The following is a 25,550-nucleotide window of genomic DNA, read 5'->3' on the forward strand; positions in this document are numbered from 1 at the left end:
TTTAGAGGTACACCAGGAGTTTCAGAGATAATTAATCCTTTGTTTATTCTGGTAAAAATGACTGGGATTACACTGTAAAAACACAAAATCTTATCAGGCATTTTTTTTGTCTAGTTTCTAGTGCAAATATCTCAGAGCACTTGAAATATGGTTTGAAATTGTATGAGTTTCACCGGTAGATCAATTAATTTATAAGAGTCCCACAGAACGAAAGTGAAGGGCATATGTGTAGTTCACTGTTGGTGAGGATTGTTGTCTGGTTTCCTATAAACTGAATGCATTTAGAACAAAACCGTCCTGCCAACAACCAAAAGCAAACTTTGATAATATGAGCTGCATTTAAATTTCCCACTGAGATTAATAAGGTATGTCTGAATTTAATTTACAGCCACTCACCTCAGCAGCTCTGAGAGCTTTGGTATCTGAGCCACTTAATGGCTCAAATACATTATGGATACACAGAGTCTGAATATGATACTCGTAATTTAATATCCAACTGAAAACATTTTGCCCACACTATGTTAGTGTCAGTGTCTCCAACTGCCAGCAACAATCTGTCAAAAAAGGTCTGGATCTTTACACAAAAGTCACTTAAACTTTTAAATATTCTGTTTTTGATGATGTTTCAAATATTTATTTTTAATAAATTTACAAATTTAGATTATTTTTGCATCAGGAAGCAACATAATAACTGAGCAAAGTGAAGGGCATGTGTATAAATATACACCTTATAAATTTTGTTATTGTTTGTTTGTTATTTTTACAGTTGAGACCATAGGTTTGCATACACTCAATAAAAAGGCATACACATTTATATTTCTCACAGTAAAGTTAAATCAGCCTGTCTTTCTCTTGTTTTGTTTTAGTTAGAATTAACAAAATTATTATATTTACTAATGCATCAATACTGAGAGACAGAATTGTGTTTATTAATGTTTTCAGAATGATTTGGTATTATTTCCTCTGAACTGAATGACTAACAGACATAAAACAGGAACAGTTTGGTCTGATTTAACTTCAGACTGTGAGAAAAAAATATGTATGTTTCTTTTTATTAATAAATAGCAAATATATGTACTTGAGATAGTGCCTTGAAATCAAATTAATATTTCTACTCTTTAGAATATCTTCGACTTCGCTTCTCGTCTAGAAAAAGATATCGTCAAAGTGGGTTAAGTTCGTTTGATTTTCTGAAATTAATTCATTAATAAGCATTATTTTCTGTGCAATTTCACTGCGACACCTTAGCTATTCAGTGTTTTAGCTTAACAAGCTGTTCAGCAGCAGACTCACCCAAGGTTCATGTCGAGAAAAATATACACCGAATCAAAAGCAGATTTCCAAACAAACTTAAAATAATATAATATAAGTGACTAGTAGATTAATTTTCATAGTTAAAAGGGCACGTTAACTGAGCACTGATAGCTAACAAGTCAATTTCTGGGGGAAAACGGTTGCCTACGTTGGTCGCTACCGACGAACAACAAGCGTGTCACTGATTGGCTAATCTTTGCTGTATTTAAAATTACTGGCCAATGAAAGGTCTTCATTTTTGGACGTTTAAATTTGATGACGGTGCATTCATCGACACTCGGGATTTATCAAAGACTGAAGCTAATTTTGTTTTAATTACAGTAATTTATCATATAGCGGTACATTTGAAAGAAGAAAGATGTAAACTATGTAATATTTATCAGATTCAAGTCATAATTTTAGCATTAAAGCTTTCGTAAAATTTGATATTCATTCATCGTCATAAGATTTAAAGTCACAATTTTCAATTTCAGCATCACTTTTCTTACTTTGAAAGTAAATATTACAACCATCAGTAAAACTATGGCTTTGAATCTCATAAATAATACCCCGTGCCATAACACTGTCTATCTTTCAAGTGGTGAACATGTGAAATGGCGTAAATCCTCTGATGTAAATGAAGGCACCGTTTCTTGTGTACGGAAGGCTCTAGGTGGCGCCAAAGCGCCGGAGTCGCCTTAATGAACTGTAAAATCTAAACAGTCTGCGTTAACCCTAACTGGAATAACGGTCGTTAATGAGTTACTGCACTGAAGATCAAGATCGATGAGCTCCTCCGGACCACCTCGCCTGTCCTCCGTGACGTCCAGCGTGCTCCCGGTGATCCTGAAGGTGTGTTGTTGTTGTGACAGCTTGGTGCAATCTAACCGGAGAGGCTGCGTAACGTCAGTCCGTGATGTTAGCCAGCACCGTTAGCATGCGAGGCTACTTAACCGCAACTAGACTCTGTGTAACGACAGTGTTTTCCGGGCGAGCTTGAGGGTCAGAGCTGCTCTTAATGAAGGTGGAATTACGACGGACGATGGTATAAAACGAGGTGATGTTTTATTTTGAATCTAAGCTTATTTAAATGCTGGAAGTGATCGACTTATTTCTCTTGCTGGTTGTCAGGCTAAGGTCAAGAAGCTGGCCAGTTCGGGAGCTAAAGCTAACTGATACCTGTCTCAATAAACGTGTAATGTGACAGTAAGTCCTTCTGCTAGCGCGTAATGGTCGAGCCTCTGGATCACACTGATCGGGAGTTAAGATGTTTTATAGGGGTCGCTCTCCAAAAGTTTCATTCGCTGGAAGCTACCTCTGTGTAAATATGATTATGCCAAAGACCAGAGGCGTTGGTAGGTTTTACCACCCGGGGACTCAGCCTTGCTAACGCATATTTAACTATTTATAGGAATTTATTGGTTTGAATACATCAGTATTTGCTTGGATATTTTATAATTACGGTACAATTTGCATTTGCACGTTATCAGTTAATTTTATAAACATCTAAACACTGATATTTTAGTTTAAATAAGCTTAGCATAAAATAGGTTGTCTTTGAGCACTCAAGTCTTTTGTGGTTTTAGATAAATCACTATATTTTTTTACCTTAGTTTATTTATTTAGATTTATATTAATCAATCAAATTGAAAAATACATTTAAGAAAATTAAATGTTATCATCTTCAAAGAGAGTGGATGGTGATGCTGTGGGCATCAAGGAAGGACCTCCAGTAGCAGTCAGTCATGCAACAAATTTGAAGAATCCTCTGATTGAAGGCTGTTGCTGTATTTCTGTCATGACATCCTAATAGATTAATTTTTATGTAGCAGAGACTATTTCTATTATAACATGTCCCAGATGACACGATCAGTTGTTGGCAATCTCTGCTAATCCACCTCATTTGCTATCCGAATATGTGGGTAGGAAGCTGGGCAGAGAAACATTGATTGATGGAAGAAATGTTTGTCCTGCTCTGCATCCTTGAAGCCTCCTTTTCAACCCCTCAGGAATTTGTCATGATAATTCAGGTGTTATTTGAGACTTTAGATGCTAATTCGCTTGTCCAAGTTGTAAAATAACGATACCTTGTTGCCATGGTTATGCATGATAACAATTGTTAAAATGCAAAAAGTAAGATCAAAAATCCTTCCTGATGTGGAGCAACCAGGGAATAATTCAACCAAAAAATAATCAGTAAAATAAGAACTGTTACAGCAGACCTTTATTTTTTTTGTTTGATTTTTAAAAATAACATATCTCTGGTATTTGGAATATTTATATAGACTTAGAAACAGTTTTGCAGTTTTGCTCATAATAACAATAATAATATTCAAAAACTTGCATCTTTTGTGTGTGATTTCATGTTATTTAGTTGGTCACACATTGTAAGAAAATATTTGTTTGCTAAAGTTTTGTTTTGAAACCTGTTTGCTTTCAGGTTTCCTTCCTTGTTTACTTGCTCTACATCAGATTTTCTGACGTCTGAAAATCAGCAGTTTGATGATGTTTGTTTGATTAGAAGGCTTGAATTATGCTGATTGTGTTGTATTAATGCAGGGCTGCACAGTCATGCTGCTTTATGAATGATTGTTTTATTAAATAGGCAGTGACAGCTATCAGCTCACACTGGGAGCGACTGGAAGCTCTAAACGGGATGCAGAGACTTTTGTGGCTCCAGCATACTGCCAGATATTCTATTTTAATAACCTCTCCCCTCTCAAAAGGCTTGTTTTGGTTATTCAAGACAGCATCACAGCATTAGGAGGAGAGGAAAATAATGATTTGCTTATTATTTACCAAGCATTTCTCTGGAAATCCAGGGAAAACATTCAAAGCTAGTAGATATTTTAAGCTCTTTGTACGGTTAAATTGGAACGTTATTCTTCTGAAACTCAGTTTGTATTCAAGCCAGAAACGTTTTGGAATAATGACTCGGACTCCTGCTGAGCTGTCTCCATATGTCCTGTCTCCATCCTTCTGGTGGGTTTTTTATTTGCTCCTGACAACCTTCCTCTACTGTTTTAAAACAAACATGGCGGATGATGCATCTGATTATTGCAGAAGTTTTCAAAGGCTGGAGTTGGACTTACTTTGAGGCTTAGATGTTTGTAAAGCTTCTCCCAGTTACCTCCTGATAAGGCAGAAAAACACTTGAATGTTTTAATATTTTATTTAAATCTCCTGCATGGAGATAAGCTGTCTGTCTTCATCCTGGTTTCCTGTTTAGCGTTTAGAGACGTTTGATTGGTTAAAGCCAGGCCTGCGTGTTTTAATGTCCAGAAAATATCAATTTGATTTTATTCTATTAAATATTCAATAGATAATATATGTATTTAAATGATTCCAAACATCCATCCACTGTTTATAATACACCTGTCACAATAATTAGTCCTGCTGGGCAGTAAATTGTCCCAGAAATATTTAATAAACAATAATATTGTTGTTTTGAGACCACTTTCAAGAAATGTAATGGCAGTGGCATAATAAAAACAAATTCTCAGAGATCAATAAATTTTAATTCTAATGAACATTTAAACACTGGAACTGGAAGACATTAAAAATATCTAAAATAAACAAACAAAGCAACAGAAACAATAAATAAAATTAGTTATGAAACAAAAAAGACTGAAAACTTTCCATCCAGTTTTTAGTAGAAAGAGGAAAAACAATAAATCATGCAAATGGAAATTATTGAGTTTGTTTTCATTTTAGTGCCTTTAATTAATTTATTGTTGATTGCAACAGTTCAAGGCGAGACCCTGAACAGGTCAAACACCTAGAAACTAATAGACCAGCTCAGTCATGTTATTGTCTGTGGGAGGAAGCAGAGAACCCAGAGAGACCCGGACATGAACAGGGACCACATGCAAACTTTCATTAAACCAGACAGGCTAAACAGAAAATCAATACAAGTATTATTACATTATGAAAACACTTTGAATTACAACTGATCATGATTCAAACGAGGCATACAAACCGTTGAGTTTCTGTGTATAGTTCAAAAGAAAATCCTGTTATGTAACTGAAAAATAACTTTATCAAAACAGTAGCCTTTGCAAGAAGCTGTAATGACAATATGAAATTTCCCACGATTCTCTGTTCTTCACCCGTCGTTCTGATGCTTCCTGTCCAAGGCCGCCGGCAAGTTGGGTCCCATCAGCAGGTTCAGCTGTGAGAATCCGTTACTGTGGCACTTTGCAATGCAATGGAGATTTGTACAGCAGAGTATTAGAGCCAGAGTAAAACAGTTTTAACTTAAGAGAGTAATTTGTAAAAGTAGCAGGACAAAAGTGGCATCAGTTAGAAAAAAGCTTCGACAGAGTGAAATAGCTCTGAGGTGATCGTCTCAGCAAATCAATCTGGTTGCTTTTTCAAAATTTATTCATTTGAAACATTAAAACCAAACAAAGTTCATTTTGTTTTTTAACTGAGAATTAAGTTGTAACAGAATGAAGCAAAGTAGCAATTTAACTGCTAGGTGAAACGTACTGCAGCGATAAAATGAGGAACGTTGAGCATTGTGTGATGTTATAAAACTAGTATCAGTTTTATAAATAGGGACATATTTTATATTTCCACACATCGTAATTATTGTACAAACAGCCGCAGAGCCACCGAGCTGGTCAGACATTAATTACTGTTTTCTTCTCATCATTTTGTGTCTTTATTCTGTTAATGTTATGACTATATTCTCCTAATGTTATGACTTCATGAGGGTGACGTCTCTAACAGCCGTTGATATATTTCTGACAGTCGTTTTTTGGAGTCGTTAGTGCAGCGATTGTTTCTATCTGTACCAGAAAAGTGTGAGCGTGTCGTCTGTGAGGTTATCGTGATGATTCTTTAGTTTTCTCCTTTATTTAGCTGAAGATGATTCTTTAGAGTACAAACAGAATAATTTATCTGGAGACGGAACCAGCATGAGATCTGATTGTGATGTGAATGTTTCTCATTTAAAGAAGACAGACTGACATGCTGGGTGCTGTGGCTGCTGGCTCAGGTTTGTGGTGTGAAAAGAGGCTGTGTGTGTGTGTGTGTGTGTGTGTGTGTGTGTGTACAGCCTGTGTGTGTGTCTCAGTGTGTGTTGTAGCTGATGTGGTGTGTCTCCCCTCCGAGGCGAAGGTTAACGGGACACATTGTTCCCCTGGTTTTTTGTGTGTATCACTCAGCAGCTGTTGGATTGTGTCAGGGGACCCAGCAGCAGCAGCAGCAGCAGCAGCAGCTGTGTTTGTCTTATGTTTTTTTTTTTTTAATTTTATTTTTAAAACTCAGCAGACGTAAATTTGGGTTGGATGGCACTTCAAAAGTGTTGCATGTTTTCCCCAAAACTGTCTTCCAAAATCTTGATTTATTATTTTGATAATTTCTTTTTCATTTTCCGTATTTATTTCTTCCTCTGTTGTCTTTAGATTTTTCTCGATTCCCATATTTTCTGTTTACAGATGTTAGAAATATATCTTACTAAACTAATTTACAAGCAACTTTTCAGTAAGAAATAGGAGCTTGTTTATTGCTGCAATCAATGAAATACAAAATACAAAAAATGTTTTTGTGGTATAGAATCCTCTTGGAACAGAAATCTTTGTTCCTTCACTTCTGCCCTGAGTGATGAAACTGTCCGACATGTTTTTTTCTTCTGGTTTTTGTCACGTACTGAAAGCTGACGTCAAACCTGTCCTGCTTTGCTCCAAAAATGAGTTTAAGGAGCAGAAAAGTTCTTCCTCTGACGTACTGAACACCTGCAAGGCCTCAGCGAACCTCTTCATACAATCAGTCCGATGAAAATAGAAAACCGTCTCTGCAGCAGTTTCAGTTCTTCAGGTGATTCTGATAAAATAATGCACATTTATGGTTTCCTACAGTGGAATCTAAACAGAACTTCACCTCTGTTTTACTTATTAAAGATAATGAGAATAATTTTTGGGCTTTACAGTGGTGCAGTTGGTAGCACTATTGCCTTGCAGCCAGAAGCTCCTTGGTTCGATTCCTGGCCCGGGGTATGCGTGGGTTTTCTCCGGTTACTCCGGCTTCTTCCCACAGTCCATAAACATGACTCTAAATTATTCCTAGGTGTGAGTGTGTATGTTTGGTTGTCTGTCCTGTCGGTCTGTGTTGTGCGTCCTGGACAGAACCCAGCGAAACATTCGCTGGAGGTCGGCACCAGCACCTCCTGACCACACTAGGGACAAGGTGTAAGAACTTTAAAAACTTCTGATTTTAAAATTGAAAACGTTCACTTCCAAAAACACTAAAACTGTTTACTTCGACTCTTGGATATTTCTGGAAGTCCCTAATTGGCTCTCTCATCTGTGACTTAGTGAAGGACGGAGGATTCACACACACACACACACACGCCCAGCCCTGTGGTCAGTCAGTTCGAAATAGCTGCTTAATCAGTCTGTCAGCGTTGTAGAGCTGAGGCGGACCGGCGGCTTTGTCCCGGTGATTGCTGATGATGTAAGATATGCTCACACAGATCCTCTAAGCTGATTGGCTGTCTGATCAGGTTGCTCACCGCACCAAGAAGGACATGGGGGGTCAGATTAGACGTGACGTTGTTTTTACCTTTGCTTGTTTGTTTGTTGGAATGGTGGACTGAGAAACAAGAGGTTAATGATGCTGAAGAGGTTTTGTAGAAGACAGAAAGGTGGTTTTCTGTGGCCTGCTAAGCCACTGTGATTATTCTTTAGATTTAATTTGGTTGAAGAAAGAAAACATCAAAGAATGGGTAAATAAAAGTAAAATATGGTAAAATAAGTGGATATTTAGGTCTAATGATTGCATTAATTTTGTTTCAACAGAAGTTGATGCAACATTTGGCTGCAGTTTGAAAAACTGAAAACCCAAAGGAGTAAAGAGAGGGGAGAATTTTTCCTTTCAAATATGTAATTAACTGATCATCTGCTACTGTAAGCATATCTTTAACTTTTCATTCACACCAGCCCTATTGGGTCTGCTTGAATCGAACTCCACTCCATTTGTTTAGAAAGTTTGGTTCGTTTGGGGAGGTGTGAACACGCAATCGGATCAAAAAAGCAAAATCTGCTCCGCATACAAACCTCTGTCTCGCTTTGAACTCTGGTTCGGTTTGAATGCATATGTGAATGCCAACCTGATTGAAGATCGCTCCAAAAGCAGGAAGTGGACTACAGCACAGGGCATTCTGGGTAAATACAACCAAAACAAACACACTTGTTTAGCGCTAGCAAGAGAAATGGCTCATGTTTCTTTTTTTGTTTTTTTCTTTTTAACCAAAGACAAAAAAGAGAAATCCTACAACTGCTAAAATCTGATTCCTCTATATTTTTGTTTAAATTTCCAGAAGAACGAAGTAATGTTCAGTGTCTTCTTCAGAGATTTTCCTGTTGTTTCTTTCAGTGGTTCTTGGTGTAGTGCCCCCACAGGCAGGAAAGAAAACAGGTTTTTCAATTAGTTTGTTTGGTTTTACACAAAGCAGCTCAAAATATAATGAATGTAGTAATTTTGGTCCCTGAACAGAGCATACCGGACTACCAGGCAGCAAAACACCCTAAAAGGGGCAGTCTGCTGTTCTTGAAGGTTTTTTAATCTGAAGCAAAGACGTAAACATAGTGGACCCCATGGTGTCCACATCGGCCTGCAAACTGTTGAGACCTTTTCTAAAAATGCTTCTAACTGCCTGTTTTAATAATCCCTTAATATGCATCAATAAGAGCAGTGGAAATAGTCTTGGTGCTACCGCAGAAGCTAACGTCCACAGTCTTTCTTATCTCCACTCTCTGGGGTTTAGCCAATCAGCGCCATGCAACAGGACCGGCGCGCCAAGATTGGCTGCTTTACAAACCCAGCCAATGGCGTATCAAGAACGATGCGTCTGGGTATTTCAGCTTCCTGAGCTGCATTTACTTACAAATATTTTAAATGTGCTCAACAGAAACAAATATAAATAGGTGAGTTTTTCACAAATAACTTTGAATTTGAAAGTCCACCCAATGTTGAACCAGAGAAAGAACCAAAACCCTTGAGGATTGACTTTTGGCATCACTGGTTTAGACCAAGCAACAAATCATGGTTAAATAAAAACCTAAAGACTGTTTTTATTTTATCTTTAATGGAGGAAAGAAAAATGTATTAAGGTGAAGATTACAGCAATAGGAGAGATCATCTCCTGATGTATTTGAGGTCAGTTGGACTTTTGAAATAGTCCAGTGTGTGTTGGGTTAACATGCATGAAAGGACGTCCCTTCGCTCTCCAGCAGCCCAGACACACACCTGTCACTCCATCAATTCCCAGAGACACAGAAACCCATAAACATCGAGGGCTCCACACACACACACACACACACTCACGCACACACACACACACACACACACACACACACACAACACACACACACACACACACACACACACCACACACACTGATAATTTAGTAGCTGGCTGCTGAATCAGGCGGTACATTCTTCCTTCAAGCAGTTGGGACATCAAGCGGCTCCCTGATTGATCTGCTCTTATTTTAACAGCTGTCCTGATTCTGTTTATACAAGCAAAGTTTAGTTTTAAAGCACAAAATTCAGAAATGTAATTGATTTTGCAGAGAAGATGTGTTCATATGGCGTAAATAAAGGCAATGAGATGTTAGTCTCTCTTCCTCCTTCGCTCAGTGGGTTATTACTAATTCATTATTATAAAAAAAAATTATAAAATTAATTGACTGTTTTAATTCATGAAACCAATGAGTCATCAGCCTGGTTTAATCCTTAACATAAAAAATAGATGCATGTTTTGCACTGGTACCAATTCCCCATATTAGGTCTGTACACTACTGCTGCATAACATATCCAGCTGCAATCATCGCTGTAATTTCACTGTGTCCAATTATTGAAGAGATGCTATATTTATGCCTCTCATAACAATAACATGTTTACCCAGTTAGAGAGACTCCAAACCTTCAGTGGCTGTGATGCTAGAACATTCAGAAAATGGCAGAACGCTGGCTAAAGCTCAACAAAGAAAAGAACATTTATCATATTGGCTGTAAAAGTATATTACAATTAGGAATGAAAACAATGAACCATTTGGAGCTTCTCTCATCCATCAGAGGGCGCCGCTGATAATCCTTAAGCAGAGCCAGTTGGCACAGAAACAAAGATGGCGGGTCCATACCAGAACAGGGAAGAGAAACGGTCCAAATGGAGTCTGGTGCTCTGATAATTACTGGATCACCTCTTGTTGGTTAAAGCATATTTTTAAGCTCCATTACACAAAAAACACTTATATTACAGGCCCATAACTTAAATAATGAGCCAGCAGGCAGTGCAGTCCTGCTGCTATTCTCTATGCAGAGAGAATAGTTAATACAGTTAATATTTTAATCTTAATATGCATTTTTTGTATTAAAAAGCCTTAAATGCTTAAATAAAAACCTGCAGAATGTGCCAATATTTTAATCAGATTTAACTCCGAGAATATTCAACAGATTCGTCGATTACTGGATAATCATTAGTTGCTGTGCTGCTGTTTTGTCAAGCAAACGTGTTACAATAAACGGCGGCTCCCCGAAGGAAACGACTCAGAGGTTCTGCTGATCCCACAGCCGATGTTTACACATCTCTCCTCTAACTGAAATGCATTGCTCATGGGAAAGGCTGGGTTTCTGTGTGTGTGTGTGTGTGTGTGGTGTGTGTGTGTGTGTGTGTGTGTGTGTGTGTGTGTGTGTGTGTGTGTGTGTGTGTGTGTGTGTGTGCTCAAGGTTAGATTGTGATTTAAGATCCGACAGGAGTTTTTCCGCTGCGGTTTTATTTCTGCGCCCTGTGAAGAGTCGTGTTTTGTAAAGCGTTTGTTACCGTGACGACACGCTGGACTGGGTCGTTCCCATCCATCCACAAGGCCGTTCAGAACTGCTGGTTCTGGTCCTGGTTCTGGTCCTGGTTCTGGTTCTGGTGCTGGTTCTGGTCCTGGTTACTGCTGGTTCTGGTCCTGGTTACTGCTGGTTCTGGTCCTGGTTACTGCTGGTTCTGGTGCTGGTTCTGGTCCTGGTTACTGCTGGTTCTGGTCCTGGTTCTGGTCCTGGTTCTGGTGGATCTGATTGCTTTAACTCTGGGTCATTTGAGATGTTGGTTGACATCAGGACTCTGTGGGTTTTCAAGTTCTGCAACAAGAAACTGTGAAAATATCTATTTATGAACTGAAACGATTAATTAAAATTATTGTCAAATAATTTAATGATCAATTAACCGTTAACTGTAGCATAAACACAGAAAAAGGCCATTTACTGAAAGATCATGTTGAGCAGTAATTAAGCCAAAATATAAAAAATATATCTACATTTTGCATTAAGATCAAAGCACATTTTGTAAATTATGTTTTAATCAGATGGTATCGATTTAGTTTCACTAAACAGAATGCTGAAGGCGCAGTTTAGGCAATAAAATCTTTTACTTATTTGCATCTTTTATTGTGTTTCTAATATTCTTTAAAACATTTAAATTAAAAATCTGTAGAATGTCTGATTTTAAAAAATTTGATCTATAAAAGATTATTAAAATTAGTTGTAATTGCAGCCCTAAGTAAATCAGAATATTATTGAAACTTTTGTTTATTTTACTAAAATTTTTACTTGTAGCAGATTACATGGATTATTTGCACTCAGAATCATGTTTTCAAGCTTTTATTTCTGTTCATTTTGATGATTTTCTGCTTTGATTAAAAATAAAGAATTCCAGCCTGGCCCTGATATTTTGTCAGAGTTGAATTCAAAGTCCAAATAGATAGAAATTGTAAAACAAGATGGCGGCGCAGGGTGCACTAGAGTGACTCTGAACTTGGAAACCCGAGGAGTTCACTGATGAGGAAAAAAATCCAGATTTTCCAAATACTAAAAACAAAAAAGTGATTCATCAATAAGATTGATTTATTGTCCCGCCCCAGTTAAACTCATCAACATGTCGGCCCTCCTGGAGGTCAGGTGACCTCTTCCTCCTCTTCCTCCAGGCCACGACTGTAAGCTGGAGTCTGTTCTGATGTTTTCTACTCTGCTTTGTTAGAAAATGGTTAATTGGATCTGGCGGTCCCCAGGAACCGTGTTTGGCCTCCTTCTGTTTTTAGGACACATTGTTTTAGCTTTTAGGGGAAAGAGAACGCCTCTCTGATATTATGAATCATTAAGTCTCTGCTTTGTGTCACTTCCTGTCCTTGCAGTAAGCGGTGACCCCCCTGACTGACACCCTGCGATTCCTGTGGTTCCCCCTCATCCTGTCCCCCAGCACCAAGCCTCAGCGCACTGGGGTTCTGTCGGTGGTGGATTGGACTCTCCTTGGACGCTTTATTAAGTGGCTATTCGGTCTGGCGCCGCCTCCCCCTGGGGCCGGCGTGCGCTCCCAGCAGCCCGTGGTGCCCTGCGCCGACCCCTCCCGAGCCCATGTTCAGGGTAAGACCCGGCTGCGACCTGCTCTAAACGGATCGGCCTTCATCGTTTGATGTTGTCCTCCTCGTCAGCAGGAATTGCGGTGCGTCCGCCAGGAGCCATGTGCCTCCCTCCACCCAGCAGCATGGACAGTAAGCAACAGGGGCCGGTGACCGGGGGAGGGGTGAGACCACAAGATGGAGGCGTTTCTCTGGAGCCCTTCATACACCAGGTGAGCCGGACCCGACAAAAAGCCCTGAATACAAAGAACCTGATTACACTGCAAAACAGAACTCTTACAAAGTCATTTTAGTTTCTAGTGCAAATATCTTAGAATCCTTGAATTAAGACACATGAAACATGAAACAAACTTATAATTAACTTTTGTCAAGACGTAGGAATTACCAATAATTCCTTAATATTGATGAAAACACTTTTGGGACATTTTTCCCATAAGTGAAATAATCAGCCAGTGAATTTAGTACTTTTTCATCAATATTAAGAAATTATTAACTAAAATGCAACATTTGATGCTTCTTAAAACACTTTAAAAAATACCATCCAGCTGTCTTCTGTCAATAAAGAAATGCTTTTTGTGTGTCTGGAAGACGAACTTTTTCAAGAACTTTCTGAATGTAACGTCACAAATCAGCACCTAGCAGTTACCGAGCAACCCCAGCAGAGCTCCAGCATGTTTGGTCAGCTGGTTTTACCTCAATTTGGATTTAAAGTGACAGGACACAGCTCAAAAGAGGAAACAAAATCAAACACCTGCGTCTTGCTAAAATGTTGTTTCTAAGTTAATTCAAGGGTTCTAGGTTTGCACTAGAAACTAGGCAAAAATACTTTCAGATTTGGTTTCTTTGCAGTTCTTTGTTTATTTCTGTGAATTCAGGATGCTGGGTAGCTTTTCATGCCTGTGTGTGTGTGTGTTGCAGGTGGGGGTCACACCAGCATGATGCGGTACGATGACCACACCGTGTGTAAGCCTCTGATCAGCAGAGAGCAGCGCTTCTATGAGTCTCTGCCTCCTGAGATGAAGGAGTTCACTCCTGAGTATAAAGGTCAGTCGCCGCTCTCTGATGTTTCGGATCAGAACCGCTGGGCTCTTCATGCCGCCAGACCTGCATCTCAATGCAGCATTATGAAATCCGCTGCACACATTACTGGAGCTGAATTTATTAATCAATTACCAAAGTAATCATCAAGTAATTTAGTAAGTCTCTGTAATATTTGCTTGGCTCAGAATAACTTGCTGCTAAACGGCTGCAGTGGCAGAATGACGCAGAGGAGGAAGGAGATCCGGATGTTTAGTGGGAGAGGAGACGTCGCGGCTCTGTTCTCCATCAGCTGCTGGATCTGCCTGACAGCCTGATGATGTAGAAACAGACCCAAACAAACGCCGACAGCGTTGGTCCTGTTCCCTGTTAGTAGAAACACATCCTGGTTGATGGAGCAGGCGCCTTGTTAATCAGTCTGTTAAAACGAGGAGGGCTTTTTGGAGTCTTTTTTCTTTAAAGCTGGCCTGTTATGCTTCCTTGAACAGGTTAGGATAGATCTGTACAAAACATGTTCATAAAATTTTTTACACAAGATTATCGTTTTATTTTGCGCAGCTCTGTGTATTTTGAGCTGGTTTAGGGCCTCCTGTCACTTTAAATCCAAATCATCTGCTGCTGGCCATGCCCCCAACTCAACGTTTGTACTCAAACATAAAAATGGCTGCAAATAGATAAGCAATTATACAGCTGTATAGCTTTGAAAAGCGTCAGTGGAACCTTCTGCTCAACCAATAATAACGCAGCAAGTGGTTTCTGGACGGCAAATCAACAAGAAAACATTTGTGTTTTTTCAGCAGCCATTGTACAGCGCATGCACCGGCTGACTAAACCTGCTGGAACTTTTGCCAGGGTTGCTAGGTAACGGACCTGGTTGCTAGGCAATGGCAAACTGTGACTCAAGATTTGAGAGATTTTTAGGGCCTCCTGTCTGCTTGTTTTCCAGACACCAAAAAAAACTAACGTATTGCCAGAATCGGTTTGGTGAGTTTTTTTTAAAGTGCTTGAGTTGTTTTTAGAAGCATAAAGACCAAAATGGACAAAAAACATGCAAAATGAAAATTTTGCATAATAGTTCCCTTTTAATATTTTGATTTTTTTTTTCTTTTTTTCTACTCATGACTTTAAACACTGGGGTGTTTTGAAAGAAAAAAGAGGGTGAAAAATGTTGAGAGTTTGAGTTGGGCTGATAGATGAAGTGAAAGCACGAACCTGGCAGCTTGTTGTGACGGGTCGGCCGGACCCGGAGAGCCCAAACTGTCAGCTGCACACGTCGACCAGCAGCGCCGCGGCAGTCGCTGTGACGAAACCGTCCCATCAACCTGCTGCAGTCATTCCCAAAACCAGGACACGACTAACTGGAAACCAGCGTGACCCACTTACTTACCGAGCTCTTTGTTAGAAAAATCGCAGCAGCTTTAATGGGACAAATTCACAGTTTAAACAAACACAAATACTGAGACTGAAAGCCAGACGTTCGGTTGTGTTTGGAGAAATTACTTCATAATCATCTGAAATAATGCATTCAGTTTGGTGAGGTTTTGTCCCTGGGAGGGACTGAAAGGCCTTTAAAGAAAATGGACAAGAAACACAGACATGCTGGTGCTACTGGAGCAACTTCCTGTTTCCACAGGAAGCAAAAGGAAAAATCTTCAGTCATCTTGCATAATGCAGGGATTTTCAAACCTCCCATTACATCGTGAAAAAAGTTTCATCCTGACAGCGACAACATCCCAAAGCTAAAAGTCTGTTCAGGATTTACCATTTTCTCCACATTTGGATCCATGACATCATCAATAAATCTCAATAAATTTAGTTAGATGCAGATCAGTGATAAAAATAATTTTCCTTTTGGTTCTGATGAATTTCAAGATGTAAAAACTTTTTTTTAATCATCTTTTTGTCACACAAACAACACAAAATATCAAAACTAAAACCGAAGTCCGACATGACAGCTGCTTTTCCACCTCATTTGCTTTTGCTGCTCCTCGTTTTTAATCAAGGGGCAGCAATTCTGGCCGTTTGGGTGGAAATGGGGATTCGATCTCTGATGGCTCCTCCCATTCTGCATCCATCAGGATTTCCTTTGATTTGGTGTCAAAGTTCAGGTGTTATTTGAGTTTTTATATTCTAATTAGCTGTTCCCATTTTTAAAAATGGTACCTTGTTACTGTGGTTGCACGTCATAGTTGTCTGAAAGTTAAAAATTAGGACCAAAATCCTCCCAAATGCACAACGTCCAGACCAGAGGGAATAATTGCATCCCTGAACCCAAAGAAATGAACAAAAGAACCAATCAGAGCTGCTGTTGTAGCAAAAACTATGGAGAAATATTAGTGTTTGCAGATTTTATTCCATCCATAGAAAAACAACCTTCTGAAATCTGAAAGTGAAGTTCAGGTGTATTTGAGTGGAAACAGACTCCGTCTGTGGGTCTGACTGGATATTTTCTCCGGTGGGTCTGCATTCCACCCAGTCCTCGCCGATGTTGACGGCCGCCCAGCCGGCCTATATTTAGCCCTGGATCCCTGCCTGCTGCCATTGTCCTGCTGATTAAATAACAGCAGACAGACAGCTGCCCAGGAGCTGCTTCTCCAAGCCGTCAAGGTTGTTTTGCCCACATATTTTCTGACACTATCTGATGAAACATTGTGCTGCTCAGTGGCTCTGCAGATGGAGGCGCCTCTGCAGAAGATGCTAGCAGGTGGAAAGTCTGACTGTTTACATGAAAGAGAAGCTGAGCTGACTTTTATTGTGACATTATTATGAACGGAGGGAGTTTCCTCCTGGTTTCTGTGGAAATAATTAGGAAAATTAGATCTGGAGGACTTAATGGTTTGATTTGTTTATTTCTGCCTCTGGACGAACGCGTCACCCGACACTCAGAGCAGGTCAGGAAAATATCCCAGATTTGAATAAACGTCTGATCACACTGAGGATCTGAAGCACTTTTATAAACAACAGACTGAAAAACACAAAATCTTACCAAGTATCTTTGGTCTAGTTTCTACTGCAAATGTCTTATTCCACTTGAAATGAGACACAACTAACTTACAAGTAACTTTTAAGAGCTTGACTTCAGTCAATACAGACTTATTGTCTTAAGTCAATAGTTCTTGAATATTGAAGGTTCTAGTTACTCTGGCAGTTTATTTCACTTGAAACACGGAAAAAGGTCTTGTTATAATGAAATCATTTGCCAATCATTAATGAATAAATTATCTCCTAAACCAGTTCCTATAACTTGCGGAAAAGTTCTCGTGACATCACGCTATGGGGTTGCTATGACAAAAATAAACAAGCTTAAGCCTTGATCCTGTCTAACTTAAAAACAATGCAACTAGTCTCCCCACCTCGGGGTAATAATGAGATTAATATTATTGATATTTACTGCAGAAAAGTAGCTCAGCAGCATTTTAACCGATCGAACGTCTGTTTCTGATGGTCTCTGGTTCTGTCCGTCAGGCGTGGTCCTGGTGTGCTTCGAAGGCGATTCCGACGGCTACATCAACCTGGTGGCGTACCCCACGTGGACAACATGGAGGGCGTGACGGGGGAGCTGGAGGAGAGGGACCCCCCGGAGAGGGAGCAGCCGAGGCGGAAGCAATCCCGGCGCAGCCTCCGCCGATCCTCCTCCTCCTCCGAGTACAAGGAGGAGCGGGCCGAGCGGAGGGAGTCGCACGACACCGACAGCTCCGACAAGTAACAGCCTGTTCACTTCATCACGAAGCTGCGCTTCCGTTACAAAACTTTACTAATATCCTGCTTAGTTCAAATAAACTGCGTACTTTCAGTTAAATAAGAAACTACAGAAGTTTTTCCATGTTTTAGTTGTTCTAAGTAAAATGCAGCACCATCATCATCCTCCCACTTCCTGCCACCTTTTTCTGTCTTTTCCACAGTAGTAACTGTTGATCATGTGACTCGTGATGCAAAAAAAGTGTTTCCATAGCAATTTTGCAAAATAAACCAACGTCAATAAAATGGCCTCATTCACTGAGCAAGCTGAGTTTGAAATGTCAAATTGCTCAACTGGATCCGCCCTCCAACCGCCAGCTGGAGGCAAAAGCTGCTCGCTGGTGATGACTAGCATTGGCTTTAGCTGTTGTCAATAAATCTAAATCTTGAATGTCTGATGATGTATAAAAGAAAATGAAGGTGATGCTCTGCTACTAATTGCCAACAATATGACAACGAGATAGCAAAGTCAGGAAGAAGTTATTTATTGAATGAACGATAGTTCGTTAAATCACGATAAGTCTTTACATTAACAACCTGCTTTCCTGCTTCAGTTTCACAGAACTGAAGAGTCCCCGGCTGGACCCAAAGCTCCACTCGGACGTCCCGTTCCAGATGCTGGACTGGAATAGCGGCTTGGCCTCGGAGAATATCAGCTACAACCCCTGGAGCCTGGTGTGCCACAAGCAGCAGCTCAACCGCATGAGATCCGAGTCCAAGGACCGCAAGCTCTTCAGTATCCTTCAGCCGTCCGCCGGACGTCCCGTGACTGGACACCTTGTTCGGCTCAGCTGTGGAAGCACCTGTTTAACTCGGCCAATCGCATCACAGCAACTCAAAGCACTGGAGCTTCATGGAGTCTTTTTGTTTTGCAGTTCCTCCAGGATTTCAGAATATATAGATATATTTTTTCCCTTATCAGAATTAATGATTTTTTTGATGCTCCTTTAGAAATATTTGCAGGGATTTCTGTTGTATTTTATTTCATTAAACCACTTCCAAAAAAAACTATACAGGAAAAAATATAAGAAGAAAAAAAAAGACGCAGATTAAACTAAAATAGGTCGATTTTTGTTACCATGTCAATCATGGACCAAAACTGAGGCTGAGGCAGCAGGTTAGTAGAAGTAAGAAATACTGCCACCTGCTGGTGGGAGTTGGGGTCACTTTAACCCGATGGTGGTGGTTTTTTACCACCACTTTTTTGTGATAATTTTGCAAAGAATTTACAATCATTCACTTGTGCAAATAAATTCATAAATCTGCATGAATATTTGCAATCACACAATCTTCATAAACTAGTGTAATCTTTTATTAGCTTATTTTTAATAGAACTTCTTAAAAAGACAAGTTAAACCAAAAACGTAATCTTTCTAAGACTATGGCTTTTCTGAAACCTGAATTTTATTTAAGCAACAAAAAATATAACTTTTGGCACAAAATGACATAAGACATTATTTTTGGAAGGTGATTAGATTTGTACAGTCAAAAATCTGTACATCTAATGCACAAAAAATCACAAATGATTAAAAACTCATGTCTCTTAATTAGAAAAAAGATTCTTGTCTATCAACATTTTAAATCCATTTAAATGAAGATTTAGACAAGTAAACACATCAGGATCGATTCAATTAATAAAACTTGCCTGATTGTTTTTTCAGGGCATCAAAGTGGTTGACAAATTTCTATAATATCAGTAAATATCAGGCATTGCTCCTAACAGAAGTATAAATATCAAATATTGGAATCGGCTGAAATGTTCTTGCCTGTAAATCCCAACTTTTGGTGTATATATTTGTATATTTTTCCAAGTGACATTTTTAAACTGGATGAGAGTTAGACTGCGTGCGATGAAATCCTCCAGGTTTTGTTCCCTAACTGCGGCGCGTCAACCAGAGTTCCTGCTGCTGGAGAACGTCGTCCACCACTTCTCCTTCCCCTGCATCCTGGACCTGAAGATGGGAACCCGGCAGCACGGCGACGACGCCTCGGAGGAGAAGGCGGCCCGGCAGATGAAGAAATGCGAACAGAGCACTTCGGCGACGCTGGGCGTCAGAGTGTGTGGCATGCAGGTAGAATGGCGAAGGAAACGCATCAGGATGCAGCAGCGGAAACTCCTATTAGTCCATCTTTCATTAACCCAACGTCTCGCTTCTCAGCTGCAGAAAAGTGGCCAAAATAACTTAAATTTAAAACGTTGCGTTCAATTCAAAAGAATGCATCATTTATTTCCTCTACTTTTAAAGCGGCAGTATCAGGTATCGGTAACTTTTTTGGGCATTAGCTCATGTTAGAATCCTTCATCCGGAGTGTTGCTTCGATTCTTTGATGTTTGCGAAATCCTTTACTCTCCATGGCATCAATTCAGCAGTGCAAAGCAACCTAGGCTGCAACCCAGGTTGAGCTCCTGCACATTTGGTCAGCTGGTTTTACTGCTGCATGTGCTGTACAATGGCTGCTGGAAAACACAAGTGTTTTTTGTAGACTTGCCATCCAGAATCCACTTGGTGCATTTTTGTTGACTGTGCAGGAGGCTCTACTTGTGCTTTTCAAAGATGTGCGGTTGTATGATTGTGCATCTGTTTGCAGCCATTTTTACATGCGCGTGTAAACGTTGAGTTGGCCAGCAGCAGCTTGTTTGGATTTAAAGTGACAGGACGTCGTCACAATAGTCAGAACTGAGGAGATTAAAATTTTATCTTCTAAGAATCATTTTGTGATGAAAAAGTAATGAGCATGTGATGTTTAGACCGATCCTAACTTGTTCAAGGAAGCAGAATCGCTTCCTTGAACAAGGAATACAGAGCTGCAGCCAGCATTACTTTCTGCAGAGTGATTTTGGTGATGCATTATTTAAATGTCGCCCCCTGCAGGTGTACCAGCTGAGCACCGGGCACTACCTCTGCAGGAACAAGTACTACGGGCGCGGCCTGTCGATCGAAGGCTTCCGCCAGGCGCTCCACCAGTTCCTGGACAACGGGAAGTGCCTGAGGCAGGACCTCTTTGAGCCCATCCTGAATAAGCTCCGCAGCCTGAAGGCGGTGCTAGAGAGGCAGGCATCCTACCGCTTCTACTCTTCCTCGCTGCTCATCATCTACGAGGGAAAGGTGCAGATGGGCAGGTTTCTAATTCAATCTTTATTATGTGATTGTTGAAGAGATCGCTTTGGTGGATTAGCTACCGCTGCTATCAGCTAAGCTAACAGTGCGGTGGTTGATTAGCTTGATTACCTTCCTTATCCCTTGCTATTTTTTCTTAATTAAAACTTCCTGATCTTATTGTCTAGTTCTTGTCATATTAACAGCACAGCACTGCTTCCCTTTTTTCTTCCAAACGTTTAAGATTTAGCGTGTTACATTAACAACTTGACAGTAAAACCAAAGCCAGCCATCGTCAGTGAGAATTTTTTTAATATTGAATTATTTTGTTCAGTGGCCTTCTACCAAATACTTTTTTACTCTTATTGAGTAATTTTTTTAGATGTCTAAGTAAAAAGTAAAGTAAAATGTCATTCTGTTATTTTTACAATTTTTGGATACTTTCTGACTGAAATGAAGCTCAGATTATTTTTTTTTTAATGAAAGTTTCACTGAATCGTTCCGTCCAGCGGTGGAGCGTCTCCGCTTTGAGTTTTTTAATGTAAAACTACAAGCTGAGGTTTTTCTGCTTCTATTTTTGGTCTGTAACTCTTGAGAGAGACGCGATTCAAGAATGAAACGAGACGACATGGAGCTGAGACTGAACCCAAACTGTCAGCCTCTGGAAGGGAACAGGCTAAATAAAGAAACTCGTATCAGAACCGAGCAGAACCGCGGTTCTCCTCGGTTCAGTGATCCTCTCCAGGATCACTGCCGACGAAAGATTTCAATGATTAAATCGTAATTTTTACAACTCTTCCTTTGTAATTCTGGACTCACAGATAGTTTATTAACACATAAATGGCTGCTCCGGTTAATTTAACAAGTTTCCACTGTAATTTCTTAAGTCTTATGAGTAATCTATGTTACAAAGATATAAACCATATTAAAAAGAATGTACTATAAAAATATGTTTATTTATCAAAGTTCAAAGGATTAAGTCGCCTGTTGGAAAATAAATGGTATTGGTGACTCGAGAATCAATAACTAAATTAATAATAATCACAGTAATGTAATAAATTAATAGGTGCTTCTGGCGCCTTAAAGTAAGAAGGTTCTGGGTTTGGACCCTGGCCTGCGTCCCTTCCCGGGTTTTCCGGTTTTCTCCCACAATCCTCAAACATGACAGTTTTACACCTGATGGTCCGGTTGATTCGGTTTCATTTGGGAACAAAATGTCAACATTTCCAGCTGCTGTGATGCTGTGGAGTCAAACCAACCAGACTCTTTGAGCAACCAGTTCCCTCCTCGCCTGAGGGGGCGCTGCACCCAGAACCACTGAAGGAAGCAACGTGAAAGAGGGGAATAGCTTGTTCAGTTAGTTTGGATGGTTGACTCAGAGCAGCTGAAAATGTAACAACTGTTACGGGACTTTAAGGTGTGAGAACTTTCTGGTTCGGTTAGTTTGCAAACCGGACCATTTCGGGCTTGGTTGACCGACTCTTCTCGTTCTGCTGCAGGAGCCTGAAGCCGCCCCGGCGCCCGGCCCTGGGCAGAGCGCCGCCTGGCAGCAGAAGACCCCCGCTGCCCCTGCAGAGCCCCTCCCTGCTCCCTCTCCTCACTCCGACACTTCCAGTGAAACGGACTGCAACCAGGACCAGGACTCGGTACTGGAGCTTCTATCCTCTCAGGAACCCGGACATTCGGCGCCAGACGCGCCCCCCTCTCCCTTCCCGCCCATCGTGACGGACTGCTGCCCCTTCGTGCCCTGCCCCCGTCCAAATGCCCCTCCCTGCCGCCTCAGCAGCCCTCTCTGGTGGACATTCGACATTCGCTCGACTTCGCCCAACCTACAGGGGTTTCCGCGGTGACACAGCCGTGCACGACGGTCCGGACTCGGGCTACGTGTTCGGACTGGAAAACTTGATCCGGATTCTAGAGAGCCTTCGAGACGAGAACCTGCCGTAGCTCCAGAGGCTCCCGTGCGGTTCTGTCGGACCAAATCGGCTCGGTTCTGTTCTAAAAATAACAAAGAAAGTCCTCCCACTCTAGAGACTGATCGGTCTTTAAGCAAAACACACACACACACACACACACACCTCTTACTGTGAGTCCATTCAGGTCGGACCGCAACGAGAAGACGGGACGGCGCCGCCAAAATGGCCGCACACCAAACTATGATGTCTCCTCATGAGGACCTTCGTGGTTTAAAGCATTCCTTCACCATCACACATCAATGCCTAACCACAGAGCGGCGGTGACATCACAGCAGATGGCCCGCCGCCGTCCTGAGGATTTTTACTGCTTCAATCCAGAACCGTGCCGGTTCTGATAAAACGTTAGAAACAGCAGCTATAGAGGAGGATTTTATTTGTGCATAAATGTAAAAAAAAGCTGCGACTGCAACCCGTCGGCTGGCAGAAGGGAGCCGGTGTGGCCACTAGGGGGAGTGTTTCTCTAGATTGAAGCGTATCTTTAAGGGAACTTTTCTGCACAGTGAAGCTCAAAATTTAGAGGATTTTTCTCGTCCTGTCGGTCAGAAACAACCACATCCTGGGGACGTTTGGACGAAACGTCCACTGACCGACCAATCGGCTCCGGCCCAGCGCAGCGCCCCCTCCTGGCACCTCAGAAACCGAAACCCACAACAGCGAATCGGGCCAAAAAAGGACTAAATGTCCACTGAAAATTTAGACATTTAGAGAGTAATTCCAGAAGTTTTCTAGAAAAAATAAGGACATTTCTGATCTCCAAAAGTCTAAAATGCGCAGGAATAAAAAAAAAATCTGAATTTTTTTTCTGGAAAACATTTTGGAAAATTTCCCACTTTCTCCAAACCAGATTTGCACATTTTTTACTTTTGAAACTCCTAATTTCCAAAAGAAATTGACATTTGAAATTCTTTTTTTTTCTAGATAATTTCTTAAATTAATCTCAAAATTCTGATTTTTTTTTTTTTTTTTTTTTGGCAGAAATCTTCTAGTTTCTTTTTTCGAACCATATTGGCCCGAATACGCCGTGGTAGAACCTGGATAACCTAAGTAATGTAAGAGTAAGAAAACGCACTAAGACATACCTGGCGAAGCACCAGGTGGTTCTGGAAGAGCGCAGTGGCGCCCCCTGGGAGGGAAATCGGCAATGCAGTGCAGCAGAAACAGGCCCCCAGAGGGAAATATTACCGTTTTATCTTTAAACATTGGGGATTAATCAGAAATCTAACGTGGCCTGTGTCCTGTGAAGCTCATTTGTAATATTTGAAGCATAAATGTCACTTTAAGATCTGGTTCAGTGGTGTCCAGATGTTGGTTTTTCTGTTTTTTTGCTGTTAGCGGCTCTCATGGAAAAAAGCCCGGCATGAATGCACTGATGGAGCTCAGTTTGTTTGTTCTCAGAAATGAAGTGAATTTTTTGTTTTCTATTTTTGGGGGGTTTTGTGAAGGTCCTCGCATTTCAAATGAGCTCTGAAGCACCTGAAGGCCAACATGGCGCCTTTCCATGGGATTTGTTAATAGCACTGATTAAAAGAAGAGTAACACCACCCTCAACTATCAGGGCTCGGTTATATAATATTTTTCTGATAGAAATGGGAAATGAGACCAAAAATAAATTAAATTCCTTTTGAACGTTTTGCTGGTGTTGAATTATCACGCAGCCCTGCCTCAAAATATAGAAGTTTATATTTATATATAAGTCTATGTTGGAGTCCTGTAGCTGTCGGCAGTAGTGGCAATAACGTGTCCGTGTCTCGATGGAGTGGAGCCAATCAATTCGTGGATCTTCCTCCGCCTGAGGCTGAGGCTGGCCGAGGCGCGGCACCGCCCCCTGCTGGACAGCAACAGGTACTCAGCCTCAGGAGCAGGAACCAAACAGAGCAAATATTATATTTTATTTTTGGGTTATTAAGGTGATAATTTATTTTTTTATTGTACCTTTACCCACAGATACGGGTAAGTGGTTTGTCCCCCATCTTTAAAAGTGTAACAATGTAAAGATGTTGTTAGGAGGAGAGAATAGCAGCAGTATTATTATTATTATTATTGGAGCTGACTCGGCTTTGCTGCCTTGCTCTGGACCTGCGGTTCCGGTGGGGAAAACTGTTCAACGTATCTTCATGTGTTCTTTGATTGTTGGTTTGTTTCACTCTTACATCGACAGAGCCGGTTAAGAAATAAAATGAATAAACCTGCATGCTCATCCACGTCCCTCCTGTTTCCGCGCCACATCAAACCGCCGACCCGGCCTGCTTTGACCTCTGAACCTCATGGCTGTTAGCTTCAGATTGATGGGACTTGATTTTGTTTTTTGCATCTGACATCACCCTGACTGTTTGTTAGAGAAGTGAAAAGTACGTAGATTAAATCTTTCCAGAAGCTTTGCCTCGTGTCGCCATTCTTTCTCCAGGTGAACCCTATGGCAGGCTGTTACAGCATAAAATCAGCTTCACAGGTCTGAAATGAGTTGATGACTATTATGTATTATGTCTGGGACATATTTACGGAAGATGATTAGAGTCAGGAAAGGAGGGACAAATGCCTGTGCCACTGTATATGCTGTAAATACATGATAAATTGCAGAGATAATATTTCTGCTGAGCTCAAACTTTGATAGAAATGAACACAGATGAGGCATTTCCTGGAACAAACCTTCCTGTTTATCATAAACAGCACCTGCAAACAGAAGGTCTGGATTTATCTGCACGGCATTGACGCAAACGGAGACGATTCTGTAAGAATCCAATGAAGTTTCAAGGCACTTAAACCGAATCCTGTCAACATTTACACACAAAATCTACTGCAGCGTTAAAAAAAACTAAAAAAGGATAATTTTACACCAAAATAAGAAACATTACAACAATTTTCTTACAGGAGATCCCAAAGGAAACGGTAAATAAATGTTTCATTTAAAAATGCCACAGTATGTATAGGATGTAAATAGATGTTCAGTTGAAATGCCGATTATTGCTTCAGTACAAAAAGGTGTAAATAAAACATTAGAAAG

The 25,550-nt window shown here is 40.6% G+C and overlaps 1 long non-coding RNA gene and 1 pseudogene across 1 annotated transcript; both read left to right on the plus strand.

Annotated features, from left to right (window-relative positions):
• Positions 1-1,583: 1,583 nt before the first annotated feature.
• Positions 1,584-12,908, plus strand: LOC129356169 (uncharacterized). Its single transcript, XR_008605377.1, has 3 exons — positions 1,584-2,145; positions 12,475-12,703; positions 12,775-12,908. It is a non-coding gene; the product is annotated as an uncharacterized LOC129356169 (long non-coding RNA).
• A 718-nt stretch (positions 12,909-13,626) lies between these two features.
• On the plus strand, positions 13,627-24,746 carry LOC129356166 (inositol hexakisphosphate kinase 1-like; annotated as a pseudogene).
• The last annotated feature ends 804 nt before the right edge of the window (positions 24,747-25,550 follow it).

The sequence above is a fragment of the Poeciliopsis prolifica genome, unplaced genomic scaffold (assembly GCF_027474105.1).
Source record: "Poeciliopsis prolifica strain line A6 unplaced genomic scaffold, Auburn_PproV2 SCAFFOLD159, whole genome shotgun sequence".
NCBI lineage: Eukaryota > Metazoa > Chordata > Actinopteri > Cyprinodontiformes > Poeciliidae > Poeciliopsis > Poeciliopsis prolifica.